Below are 13,463 nucleotides of genomic sequence, written 5' to 3'. Positions count from 1 at the left end.
GGGGGGGAGGGAAGTAAAAAAAGACTAGCTGTCTTGAAAAATAGCATTAGTTCTCCACTTACTGGGATATGAAGGTATGAGTGGCCCAGTCCTATCTTCCTATAACGGCACCTCTCCTGGCCCCCAGCGCGCGCACACACACACACAGGACATTGAAGGGGGGGTAGGAGGCCAGGGGGGTGAGGTGGAGGGCCCTTCCACTTTGGGGCACTAGGTGGTGCTACCGGACACCACTGAGCTGGAGGCTGACGATATTTAAATACACTTGCCCAGAGCAGTTCACACAGACACCCAGCAAGATTTCACTGCTCCTTGCAGACTCTGGGGTCCGAAGAAACTGAATCCCGTTCTTGGATTTGCTAACGTTTCCCAGCTACGATTTGGAATTTCCCCCGCCCCTGGGACAGTGGGGGGGAATGTTTACTGAGCCCCCTACTAGGTACTAGTGTCACGCCAGGCACTTCACATCATTTGTTCTCATTTGTCCCCTCACTTCATCTTACCCTCATCTCACAGATGAGGGAACAAAGGCTTAGAGGGGGGAAGTCACAGGCCCAAGTTTTATAGGGGCAAGTAGCTTTTCCGCAGCTCCATGGCTGCCCAGCAGTCAGCTCCAGGGACACTTCGCACCTCTCTGCCTCCACTCACTTGGTCCTACTGCCTCCTGGGTCTGCCTGCCCACCCTGTCCTGCCCACCCCCACCCCAGCTTACAGGAGCACAGTGAGAAACAAAGGCCCGGTTCAGAAGCACATCTGCTTTGGCCCTTTAAGAGGGAGGGAGGGAGGGAGGGAGGGAGGGAGGGAGGGGGGAACCAGCATGTTTCTGACACTGTCCCAGGCGCTTTTGCCAACAAATCTCATTTCATTCCCACAAGAAGTCAGGGCAGCAGATAATGTGTCTCCCTTGAGAGCTGAAGGATCTGAATCTCAGTGATATCAGGTTCCATGAGGGGACTCGGGTCTTTGTGACTCCCAAAGCCATCCCCTCTCACATCTAATACACCATGCCGATCCCACGGAAGCCCCTTGAGGAGCTCAAGTCTCAACCTGACTGGATTCCAGGTCTTTGCCAAAGCAGCCAGCTCTACGCCTCACGTGCACTGTCCCTGGAGGCTCTGGGAGTGCCAGGTGGGTGGCAAGCCCTGCCCCACATGGACAGGCCTACAGAGTAAGGTGCTGAGTTTAAGGCGGTGAGTATGTGTGAGTGTGTGGCCGTCTGCCCCTCTGGGGGAGGGACAAGGCTGTGGCACTGTGGGCTTCATCAGGGAGCCCTGCGGTTGCCCATTCTGCCTCAGGGGGCAGATAAGGTCTCTAGCACCCCCAGAGTTTCTCATGCCAGCACAGGTAGGGAGAGGCGAGCCCAGATTGTGTCGTGGACCATCAGAGCAGGTGGGGGAAAATAAGAGGAGGGTGAGCCTTGCCCCACACCCCTGCAGTCACAAGCCCTGTGAGTCTAGAGGAAAGAGCCCTGGATTCCAGTCTGGCCCTGCCACTGACTCGTTTTGGGACCTTGCGTGAGTCCCATTCCTGTTCAGGCCACAGCTTCCTCATCTGTCTAGTCACCGTAGGGTCCCTGACCCAGCACAAGGCTGGGTACGCAGTAGAATCTCAAACCTAGTTTGATACCTAAATGAAGAAGTAAGTGAATAAATGCGCTGCCGGATTTAAAAAAAAGCACAACAACAACACCCTGTTTCCAAGGGGTGGAGAACATCTTGCTGCCTGTGAAGCAGGCCCCACTGCTCCCATCAGCCATTCCCCCCATCCATGGAGGAACTGGCAGCTCAAGGTCACTTGCTTGAGTTTGACTGTGAGCTCCAGCGGTTTGACACCCAGAACTCTTAACCTCCACCCTCCACTCACACCCACACTGGTGGAATCAGAATCTCCAGGAATTTCTATTTCTAAAAAGCTCCCTAGGCAGTGCTAATGCCTAGCCTCATGCGGGAAAGAGCCTTGGGGACAACTATCCCAGGAGACATTTAATGGCCGGTTTGGTTTTGAGCCTGGCCTTAGAGCTCCCTGGAGCAGAAACCAGCCTGGAGGTCCTGTACTAGCCCATAGTAAGTGATCAAGAAATATTTGTGCAACAGTCCCTCAGCATGTGCCGTGGTCTGGTGTGAGCTCGCCCCTCCTGGACACCTGCTCGGATTGCCTTTTTTTAAGACTATTTATTTATTTGAGAGAGAAAGAGCGCACAAGCAGGAAGAGAGGTAGGCAGAGGGAGAAGCAGACTCCCCCCTGGATGTGGGGCTCCATGCCAGGACCCTGGGATCGTGACCTGAGCCAAAGGCAGGCGCCCAACCCACTGAGCCACGCAGGCGCCCTCAGATTGCACTTTTTGAAAGAGATGTGCTGTGGGACGCATGCCGAATTCCGGCCCTGAGCACCCGGGTTCATCGGAGCCTAAGTCTTTAAGCTTGACCATCAGAACTGACTTGTGGGGAGCCTTCGCCTCTCCCCAGGGATCAGGACAGGCATTCAGGAGGCAAGAGATTACCCCTAAATGGGGCTGGGAGGCTCCACCTCTGGCTAGCACTTCCTGCATCCTGACAGACGAGAGAAAGCTCTGCGGGCCATTTCTCCCCAGGGACTCAATAGACACAGAAACACAAAGCCCAGGGCTCTCGGTTGCCATGGTAACAGTGGGACCTACTTGGAAGAAAACAGTCTCTTGAAAAGCTCAGGAGGGTGGATATTTCCTCTGACAGAGGGCGGGCTCTGACCTGCTCCTCACATTCCCTCTCCCCCTCCTGACTGCCACCCACAGGGGTGTAGAGGGGGCCCCTCACCTCAGCGACTCCCCTGGGAGAGGGGTGCCAGAAAGTAGGGCTCTGGCATTTTACTTTGTTCTTGCTGTGGGCTGGTTAATAGGAGAAGGAGGCTCAAGGGGCAGGTGTTAGAGTGAATTCATGGCAATTGTCCTCTAGTCTAGGGAAGCCCTGCTTCATGAGACCCCCCCCCCACACACAAACCAAACTTGAAGAGGGCAAGTGCCCCCCAGTAATTGCAGTCCTACCTCTTCCTCACCACTTAACCATGGACACAAGAACCAGAGAGAATGTCCAGAAGTTCCAGACTTCTCCCCCACAATGCAGCCTCTCCTCATCTCTCCCCGGGACTACCGAGGTAGCCTCCTTGCTGGTCTAACCAGCTTCTAGTAGTCTCTACCCCTTCTAACCAATCCACTCTCCCATACTCTTGAGGGGTGGGTGGGCATGATCCTTTGAACACACAAATCTGGTCCTGTTGCTCCTATTCAAAAACTTTTCAAGGGCTCTCCTTCCTCTGTTGGAAGACTTGTGGATCTGATCCCGTCATTCTTCACTGTCTGGTCATAAAGAACCTATGCCGTCTCTTGGGGGGGGTACCTGGGTGGCTCAGTCGTTAAGCGTCAGCCTTCGGCTCAAGGCGTGATCCCGGCGTTCTGGGATCGAGCCCCACATCAGGCTCCTCTGCTGGGAGCCTGCTTCTTCCTCTCCTACTCCCCCTGCTGTCTCTCTCTCACTGGCTGTCTCTCTCACTGGCTGTCTCTGTGTCAAATAAATAAATGAAATCTTTAAAAAAAAAATAAAGAACCTATGCCGTCTCATCCGCCCACTCCATCATTCTTCCCTCTTCCATTCAGCCCAAACCCCAGACATCCTGAATTACACTCCCTTCTTTCCTTACGTACCAGACCCTTTCATGCCTCTGGGCCTTTGCACACCCTATACTCTCTGCCTTAAGAATTCATCAGCACTCCTGGCCCCACTCCAACTGGCAATCTTCTCAGCTGAAAGACCACTTCCTCCACAAAGCTGCCTTCGCATCCCAGGCAAACTCTTGTCCTTCTGAGCCCTTCCTTGCTTCCCTGCTCCCGACCCGTCTGTGAAGCTCGAGTTTCACCTGGGAGTGGAGGCTGGCTCACGATTCCAAATGAATTTGTTGCTGCAAGGCTGCTTGCTGTTTAGGGTGAGAACATGCACTTGGCCCCCTTGCAAGTGGGGGCTGCATCGGCAGTAGACTTTGGAAGGAGTATAGACCTCCTAGGGTCTGGCTGAGGGCTGGTGGTATGCAAGCACTGTGTTCCCACGCTTCCCAATCAAGCGCGAGGTGTGGACTGTGGGGACGAGTTGGGTAAGAGAAAGCAAGAATTTGCAGAGCTGACTGTTCATTCCCAACCAGCCACCGTTAAGTGGCCTCCATCTCTTTGGGGGACCATCACTCCCTCTCAGCGGTGTGGTGGAGAGGAACCTGCACGGGCCTTGAGAATTGCACAGACCTGTCTTTGAACCCTGGCTCTGCCACTTCCTTGTTGGATACCCTTGGGTCAGTTACTTCACCTCTCTAAGCCCCATTTCCATTTTCTAAAATTAGAGATAATAATAGTATACATTGGGGGCCCCTGAGTGGCTCAGCAGTGAAGTGTCTGCCCTCGGCTCAGGTCATGATCCCAGGGTCCTGGGATTGAGCCCCGCGGCGGGCTCCCTGCTCAGCGGGGGGGCCTGCTTCTCCCTCTCCCTCTGCCGCTCCCCCTGCTTGTGCTCTCCTGCTCTCTCTCTGACAAATAAATAAATAACATCTTTAAAAAAATAATAGTATACATTGATGAAATAATTGATATGAACCAACAGCAATAAAAATAGTTAATACTTACTAGCACTCACTATTTCTTGGGCACTAAGTACTTTACATTTATTAATTCATTGAATGATTACAACCACCATATAAAGTAGGTAGCGTTCTTAGTCCCCATTTCACGGGCTAGGAAATGGCATGGATATGGGGGCGCCTGGGGGGTTCAGTCGATTATAAACGGCTGCCTTTGGCTCAGGTCATGATCCCAGGGGCCTGGGATCAAGCCCCATGTCGGGCTCCCTGCTCAGCGGGCAGCCTGCTTCTCCCTCTCCCTTTGCCCCTCTATCCCTACTCATGCACACTCTCTCTCAAATAAATAAATAAAATCTTAAAAAAAAAGAAATGGCATGGATAGTGTAATTTGCTCAATGTCACAGCACTGGCATGCAAGTGCTTTTGAGCTCCCCAGTAATACAAGGAAAATTCTATGGATCCCAAACGAGGCCAGTGGAGCAGGAGAGCACCAAGATCCAGGGTGGGGGGGTCTTAATCTCCTTTAGGTCATAGATCCCTCTCAGCAGTTTGGCAAAGCCAGGAAACCGATCATATTGAAACGGTTCCAAAATATGCTTAAGAGGTTGTGGTCTAGTTATATTACTGCTTTAATAATACATCAAATCACAAGAGTTAGTGGCACATCGAGAGGTAGCAGTTTTGAAGAGCATAAGTAACTTTTTTTTGAGATACAGCTGTTACGTGATATGGAAATGCCTGCGATTTCTATTGGGGCTAAAGTAACAGATACTGCTAATACTTATGGCTTGTTGGCTGCGCTCAAATTTGAGGAAATGCTAAATTTCTGCTAGAGCTTAGTGGAAAACAAAGATCACAGAGTTTTCCCATCCAAGCTCATAGATCCCCCCAAATTCTCTCCACACAGCCCTTTGAGGTGCATGGAGCTCAAGTTAAGGAGCCCTACCCTTGGGTGTCAGAGAGAAGACAATGGCTGTACTGTCAGCTGTGAGGAGAAGCTGGGGGCTGGCAGAAAGACAAGTGTGTGGTTTCTCTTTCAAGAACTGTTTACAGAAATCATGAAGTCTGGCAGCTCCCTCTTCCTCTTGGTCCTGAGTCAGCAGCCCAGGGTGGGGCCGAGGCTGTCACACTTGGTTTGAGTTTTAAGCTCACTACACACCCATCCCTAAGAGTTGATTTGTTGCCACTTCCTTACGAGTGAAATCTTGGTGGGTTTTGCTCCATTTTACGATTTGGACCTGCTCATAACCACAGATACCTCATTAGTCTGGAAATAATCTTTCAGTGGACATTTTTTTGGCTCCAAGACATTTTCTGAGCTAATGGAGTCTTCTACCTAGCATCCAGGCCAGGCTTTAGGGCTCACAGAGAGAAGGGGAAAGATTACTAACTGTGCCACAAATCCCAGAACAATAGTCAGAATCGACACTTTCCCAAAATACCAAATGCTTTTTTCCTGATTTCCTGACTTTGCCACCTGTCAGCTGAGTCCCTGCCAACCAGGGCAGCACAGTCCTGGGCACGGTGGCCAAGGAGACAAGTGGTCGAAACAGCAGGAGGCTTCTGCCTTTCTAACTTGCTTCTATTCCCATTCAAGACTCAACGAGAGCACTGTTCATAAAAACTAGGCCCCAAGCCTACTCACGATGCCTTGCTTAGGGGTCCCAGCTGGCCAGGGTCTGCTGCCTTCTTCTCTTCACTGGACCCTGACATTTACTCAGAAATAAGCAGTACTTGGCCAATGGCCATGTGCTGAAAAGGCTGCAGCTCATTTTCCAAAGTGAGAGGGTAAAATTGTGATAGCTTTAAGAACTACAGCCATTGGCTAATAAAGAAGCTGGTTCAGAATGAATCTACCTCAAAAAAAAAAAAAAAAGAATCTACCTCAGTTATTCGGAACAGAACAGTATGTTTTGGGGGCAGGGGGCAGGCTGAGAGCTCCACATGCTGGAATGTGAAGAAGACTTAAATTCACTATAAAAGAAATATGTGTATGTTCTTAGGTTGGTCAAGGAGCCCACACATAGGCAGAAGGAGACTGAGGACCAAATGAAAATACAAGAGATCTTTGGTTAGGCAGATTGACTGAGAATAAAGGAGAGAAAGACCTCAATTACTAAAATCAGAAATGAGAGGGGGGACACTACAATCAAACTGGATCTAAAGGATTATAATGAATAACAATGAACAATTGTATGGCAAATTATAGAACTTAGATGAAATGCATACATTTCTAGAAAGACAACAACTATTGAAAATGACTGAAGAATAAATAAAAACTCCAAACGAACCTATAATAAGTAAAGAGATTGAATTAGTAATCAAAACTACCCACAAGGGGCGCCTGGGGGGCTCAGTCAGTGAAGCGCCTGCCTTCGGCTCAGGTCATGATCCCAGGGTTCTGGGATCGAGTCCTGAATGGGGCTCCCCGCTCAGTGGGGAGTCTGCTTCTCCCTCTGCCTGCCACTCCCCCCTGGTTGTGCTCTCTCTCTCACTCTCTCTCTCAAATAAATATATAAAATCTTAAAAAAAAAAAAAACTACCCACAAAGAGGGGCACCTGGGTAGCTCAGTCGGTTAAGCCTCCAACTCTTGATTTCGCTCAGGTCACGATTCCAGGGTCGTGAGATCGTGGCCTGTGTAGGGCTCCACGCTCAGCACGGAGTCTGCTTGGGATCTCTCTCTTTCTCTCCCTCTGCCCCTCTCCCTGCTCTCTCCCTCCCTCTCCCTCTCTCTCAAAAAATAAATAAAAATCTAAAAAAAAAAAAAAAACTACCCACAAAGAAAAGTCCAGATACATATGGCTTCTTTGGTGAATTTTACCAAACACTGAAAGAATTAACATCAATTCTTCACAAACTCATTCTTAATATAACACTTCTCAACTCATTCTCTGAGGCCAATATTACCCTGATACCCAAGCTTGACAAAAACGTCACAGGAAATGAAAACTACAGACCCATATCTCTTATAAATATGGGCACTAAATTCTTCAACAAAACACTAGCAAACCAAATCCAGCAAGATACACATGGCCAGGAGCATTTATCCCAGGAACGCAAATTTGTAACATCTGAAAATCAGTTGATGAAATACAGCATATCATTACAATAGAAAACGGAAACATAATTTCCTCAATAGACAGAGAAAAGGGATTTGACCAAATCCAACACCCTTTCAGGGTAAAAACAAAACAAAACAAAAACCAAAAACACTCAACAAACTAGGAATAGAAAGGAATTTCCTCAAGCTGGCAGAAAACATCTATGAAAAATCCACAATAGCATCAACAATGGTGAAACTCTAGAAGCTCTTCCCTTCTAAGATCAGGAACAAGACAAGGGTGTCGACTCTCACCACTTCTACTCAGCATTGTACTGGAGGTTATAGCCAGAGCGATTTGATAAGAAAAAGAATTAAAAGGCATTGGAAAGAGTGGAAAGAAAGAAGTAAACTATATGTGCAATGACGGGATCTTGCATATAGAAATCCTAAAGAATCTGCTAAAAGTCTGCTAGAATAACGGAGTTCAACAAGGTTACAGGATATGAAGTCAATATAAATTTTTTGTGATTTTATTTATTTATTTGAGAGAGAGAGAGCAGGGGGGCAGGGGCAGAGGGGGAGGGAGAGAGAGAGAGTCACAAGCAGACTCCACGCTGCGCATGGAGCCCGATGCGGGGCTTGATCTCACCACCCTGAGATCACAACCTGAGCCGAAGCCAAGAGTCAGACACTTAAAAACGACTGCACCACACAGGCACCCCACAATATAAAAATCTTTATTGCTACACACTTGCAATGAAGAATCTGAAATAAATTTAGAAAATAATTTATAATATCATCAAAAGAATAAAACACTTAGAATAAAGTAAACAAAAGTGGTACGAGACTCATATACCGAAAAGTTATAAAACACGTTGAAAGAAATTAAAGAAGACTGAAACAAATGGAAAGACATCCCATGTTCATAGGTGGAAATACTTAATACTATTAAGATGGCAATACTCTCCTCAATGATCTACAGAGTCAATGCAATTCCTCTCAGAAGCCCAGCTAGTTGCTTTGTAGAAAGGGACAAGCTGACACCAAAATTTATATGAAATTCAAGGGGTCCAGAATGGCCAGAACAATCTTGAAAAAGAACACAGTTGGAGGACTCCCACACTTTCTGATTTCAAAACTTTATACAAAGCTACAGTAGTCCAACTAATGTGCTAATAGCATAAGGATAGACATACAGATCAATGAAACACAACTGAGGATCTAGAAATAAAGTTGTACATCTGTGGCCAATTGGTTTTTGACAAGGGTGTCAAGTCCATTCAATGAAGAAAGAGCATTCTTTTCAACAAGTGGTGCTGGGACAATTGGATTTCCCCACACAGAAGAAAGAACTTGAAATTTATTCTCACACTCATACAAAACTAAACTCAAAATGGATCAAAGACTTATACGTGACAGCTAAAATTTTAAAACTTAGAAGGAAATATAGATGTAAATCGTTGAGACCCCGAATTAGGCAATGATTTCTTCGATATGACACTAATAGCACAAGCAACAAAAGAAAATAATAGATAAATTGGAACTCATCAAAGTTTAAAAGTCTTGTGTTACAAACAATGCCGCAAAAAACGTGAAAGGACAGCCTACAGAGTGACAGAACGTATTTGCAAATCATATGTCTAAGAGACTTGTATCTAGAGCATATAAACACAGCTTACAAAGCAATAATAAAAAGACAAAGAACCCAATTCAAAAATGGGCAAAGGATCTGAATAGACATTTCTCCAAAGAAGATATACAAATGGCCCACGAACACATAAAAAGATACTCCACCTCGGCAGTCGTTCAGAAAATGCAAATAAGAAGCCCAACGAGATCCCACTTCACACCCGCTCTGATGGCTCTAATCAAAAAGTCAGACTGCTGTTGATGAGGACGTGGAGACACTGGTACTCTCTCACATTGCTGGTGGGGACGTAACAGGGTGCAGCCGCTTTGGAGAATGGTCAGTTCCCCAACATGCTGAATATGCAATTGTCCCAAGACCCAGCACTTCCCCTCCTAGGCATATACCAAAGAGAAATGAAACACACATCCACGGCTCAGTCCATTAAGCGTCTGACTTCGGCTCAGATCGTGATCTCAGGGTCCTGGGACTGAGCCCCACGTGGGGTTCCCTGCTCAGCAGGTAGTCTGCTTCTCCCTCTCCCTCTGCTCCTCCCCCTGCTCATGCTCTTTCTCTTTCTCTCTCTCTCTCTAATAAATAAATAAAATTAAAAAAATAAAGCTCAATACAGAAAAGAACCTTGGTAAGTCAGAAACATACCACGACATCATTCTCAAGCAGCAAAACAAAGGCCACAGTGTGAGACCAGGGTAGCTTTGTGATACACTGCAGAAATTCTAGTGCGTCTTAGAATATTCCATAGTGACCATGTATCAATAGGTATGCTACCACTGAAAAGTAAACCATGTCCTGGGCTGCAAAGGAACACTCTGTAGAGACAAGCACCACAGTCAGACCTCAGTAGACTCTTACTGGAGTGTCTTTGTTCTAGGTAACATAGTTTAAAAGAGAAAAATGGGGCTTAGAGCTGCACACACGGAAGGAGTTTCAGGCTAACCACAGGCTCACCCCAATAACCTGACCTGGATTGTGATCTTGAAGCCAGCTATCCTGGACCTATGGCAGGATTTTACAGCCCAATCAGGAGTCCTCTAATACCTAGAGATCTGTAAGTAGCAAGATGGAGATACAGACCCTGCTGGCTAGCTGTGCTCAACTCCTTGAGAGACGGAGATCCAGCTGAAGTTCTCATCGAATGCTGAGACTTGCCCACAGCAGTCAGCAAGGTCTCACAGCTTCCAGGACCACGCTGGTGCTCAGCTGGCCTCTCTCCCTTCCTGAGGAGGAGTCCATTGCCCAGTTCTCATGCCCAACTCCCAGTGTCCTCCCTGGGGTCAGCCATCCTAGGTACTGTTTCTTTCTAAAAGATTTTAGTTATTTATTTGAGAGACAGAGAGAGTGAGACACAGCACAAGCAGGGAGAAGGGCAGAGGGAGAGGGAGAAGCAGACTCCCCACTGAGCAAGAGCCCTACACGGGGCTCCATCCCAGGACCCTGAGATCACGACCAGAGCTAAAGTCAGATGCTTCAGGGACTGAGCTACCCAGGCGCACAATCCTTGGTACTGTCATTGAGGTTTCTCAGTTGGACCAGACTCTGGCTCACATGTCTTCCCTTCTAACCCTGAGGGACCTTGTGCTTTGCTCCGATGTGGCCTGATGAGCCCAGGACTGCCCTCTTGGCCCTGGGTGGGGATGGGGACCCGGGTATGGCAGTCCTGTATCTTGCATCCTCTAGAGGAATGTTTAACTTCAATTCTGCCCATTGGATGTCCATGACCCAATACATTTCTCTTGTCCAACTGAATGTTTTAAATATGAATGTACTGAATATTTTGATTCCAAAGATATATCCTAGTTAGCCACATTTCAAAAGTTTGTGATTAGAGAAAATCACCCTTAATTTTACCTTGTCCATATACATACATATTTTTAGATAAGAACAATCGCAGGAAAGATACAATTTTGTACCATTTTTTTTTACTTATAAAATCATAGGAACTTTATGATCCAGTATTTTACTTAGAATCACTGATGTGCTGAGGGAACAGACAGAAGGCCTTGGCTCCATTATTGCCAATGGTAACAGTTGTTAACGTATATATATATCTCCCTTACCATGTCCTAGACATTGCTCTAGGCACTTTGCAAATCGAATCCACTATAAGGCAGGTCCTATTATTTCTCTCATCTAACACGGCGAGTTAGACGGCTTGTCCAGAGTCACGCAGCTAGTAACCCAGGTCGCCTGGTACCGGAGTTTACCCTCATGACTCTTCCACAGCGGGTCTGAAACTTCAGGGAGCCTCAGAATTCCCCAGAGGGCTTGTTACAACACAGATTGCTGGGCCCTGCTCCCGGAGTTTCTTTCTAATCGAGTAGATCTGGGATAGAGTCCCAGATTCGGCATTTCTCACAACTTCCCAAGCGCGCCCGCTGCAGCTGCCCGTGAAGATCACGGCCGAGGAGTGCTGCCCGACACGGCACTGCCTCCCGGCAGCAGCCCACAGGTTCTAGAAATACCTGGACGCCCCCAAACCAGTCCTTAGAGGGGTCAGGAAGGGCGCTTCACTTGCCATGCGCCTCCTCTTCTCCTTCCCTCTGCACTGGCCGGGGAGCCACCAAGAAGCACCACGTCACAAGAGGGTTGCCTGAAAAGAGGGCCCATTCCTGCCAGTCTCAGACTCAATTAGCTAAATGCAATGCCAACCCTTCAAAGGACCGATGCATCAGCGTCTGGCTGTCAGGCTGCGCCGGCCACTGCCGAATTAATGCCTACGCTGTTGCTTGCCTGCGGGTCTCATGGGTTAATAAGATTAACTCGGCCAGATGGCCCCCAGCCTCCCCAGGTCCCCCAAACTGGGGAGGCTGAGGCCTGTCCTCGGTGCAAGAAAGGGCTGCTCCCCTCCAAAGAGAGCAGCTTTCCAGGAGAGTCAGGGCCGTTTTGTGTGCAATCTACTCAGTCCAATTCCACTTTGTGGTTTGCGGGATTGAGAGCGGGTCCTCCGAAGACCGGTCAGTGGGTGTGGAGAGCAAACTGGTCCAGCGTTAACGAGGAGGAAGAGATTGGTCCATTTGACCACAGAACAAACCACTTGGAAGTCTGGGCAGCCGTGTCACCAGGGAAAGGGGACCTAGGGTTGGACACAGCTGGCCCTGGGACTCTGCCTCCCCTCCCCCCTCTATCACCTCTCTGAATCTGGGTTTCCTTATTGATAAAATGGGCCCGATAATACGGCCCCCGTCTCGGCATTCCAGAGCAATGAAAGGATCCTAGTAGACAAAGCCCAGAGCAATGTTTTGGGTCCTAGGAAACATCTAAACTAGAGGCCGGCCCATCTGTGGGCCTCAAAGGTCACTGCCGAAGGAGACAGATCAGGAATGGAGATCAGAGCTCGGAATGATGGAGGGAGCCGGGCGTCTGAGTGCAGAAATGTTTTCCTCTAGGGGCGCCTGGGTGGCACAGCGGTTAAGCGTCTGCCTTCGGCTTAGGGCGTGATCCTGGCGTTCTGGGATCGAGCCCCACATCAGGCTCCTCCACTATGAGCTTGCTTCTTCCTCTCCGACTTCCCCTGCTTGTGTTCCCTCTCTCGCTGGCTGTCTCTATCTCTGTCAAATAAATAAATAAAATCTTTAAAAAAAATGTTTTCCTCTTGGAAAATCCCCCGAATATCTGCCTCTAACCTTGTCCTTCATGGAGGTCACCTCTTCCAGGCGGTTCCCTTCTGGTGGATGCTGTGAGGTGCCACCCAGATCCTACCTCAGAGAAAAACCGCTCACTCTGCGAAGGCTTGGCACAACCGCCTTAAGGCAGTGTTGTGCTGTCAGCCCTCTTTGGGGATTGACTTGCCCAGTGTCGTGTGACATGCGGTGGCTCCTTCATCACAGCTAAGGACAACTCTGAGGGGCTGTCTCAACACCAGGGACTCCCGCTCAGTGCGACTGAAGCCTTGATTGGGACTGCGGTACAATGCACCGCATCCCCCCCATACGCTCCTTACCCACTTTCCACAGCTAGTGGTCGCAGGAGCCTCCCTATTAACCTCCCTGCACACCAGTCTCCACGTCAGTCTCCGCTTTCGGGGACACCCAACCTCACCTGGCAGAGAGGGCGCTCTGCAGTGTGCAAGGTGCACGGATACATCTTCCATCAGCTCTGGCGGAGATGAGGCGGGCTGCTACCTTTCCCGCCCTCTTTGGCTCATGGCTTCCAGGCAACCTCTCTCTTAAAAAAAAAAA

General features: G+C 48.6%; 1 protein-coding gene across 3 annotated transcripts in view; it reads right to left on the bottom strand.

Moving 5' to 3' along the window:
* The window catches only part of NHSL2 (NHS like 2), a 79,181-nt gene that overhangs the window by 26,631 nt on the left and 39,087 nt on the right, over positions 1-13,463 (bottom strand). The window lies entirely within an intron of this gene.

Source organism: Ursus maritimus (genome assembly GCF_017311325.1).
Source record: "Ursus maritimus isolate PB19 chromosome X unlocalized genomic scaffold, ASM1731132v1 scaffold_X1, whole genome shotgun sequence".
Classification (NCBI taxonomy): Eukaryota; Metazoa; Chordata; class Mammalia; order Carnivora; family Ursidae; genus Ursus; species Ursus maritimus.
Note: the sequence above shows the minus strand (reverse complement) of the source record. Positions and strands in the feature narration are given on the sequence as shown.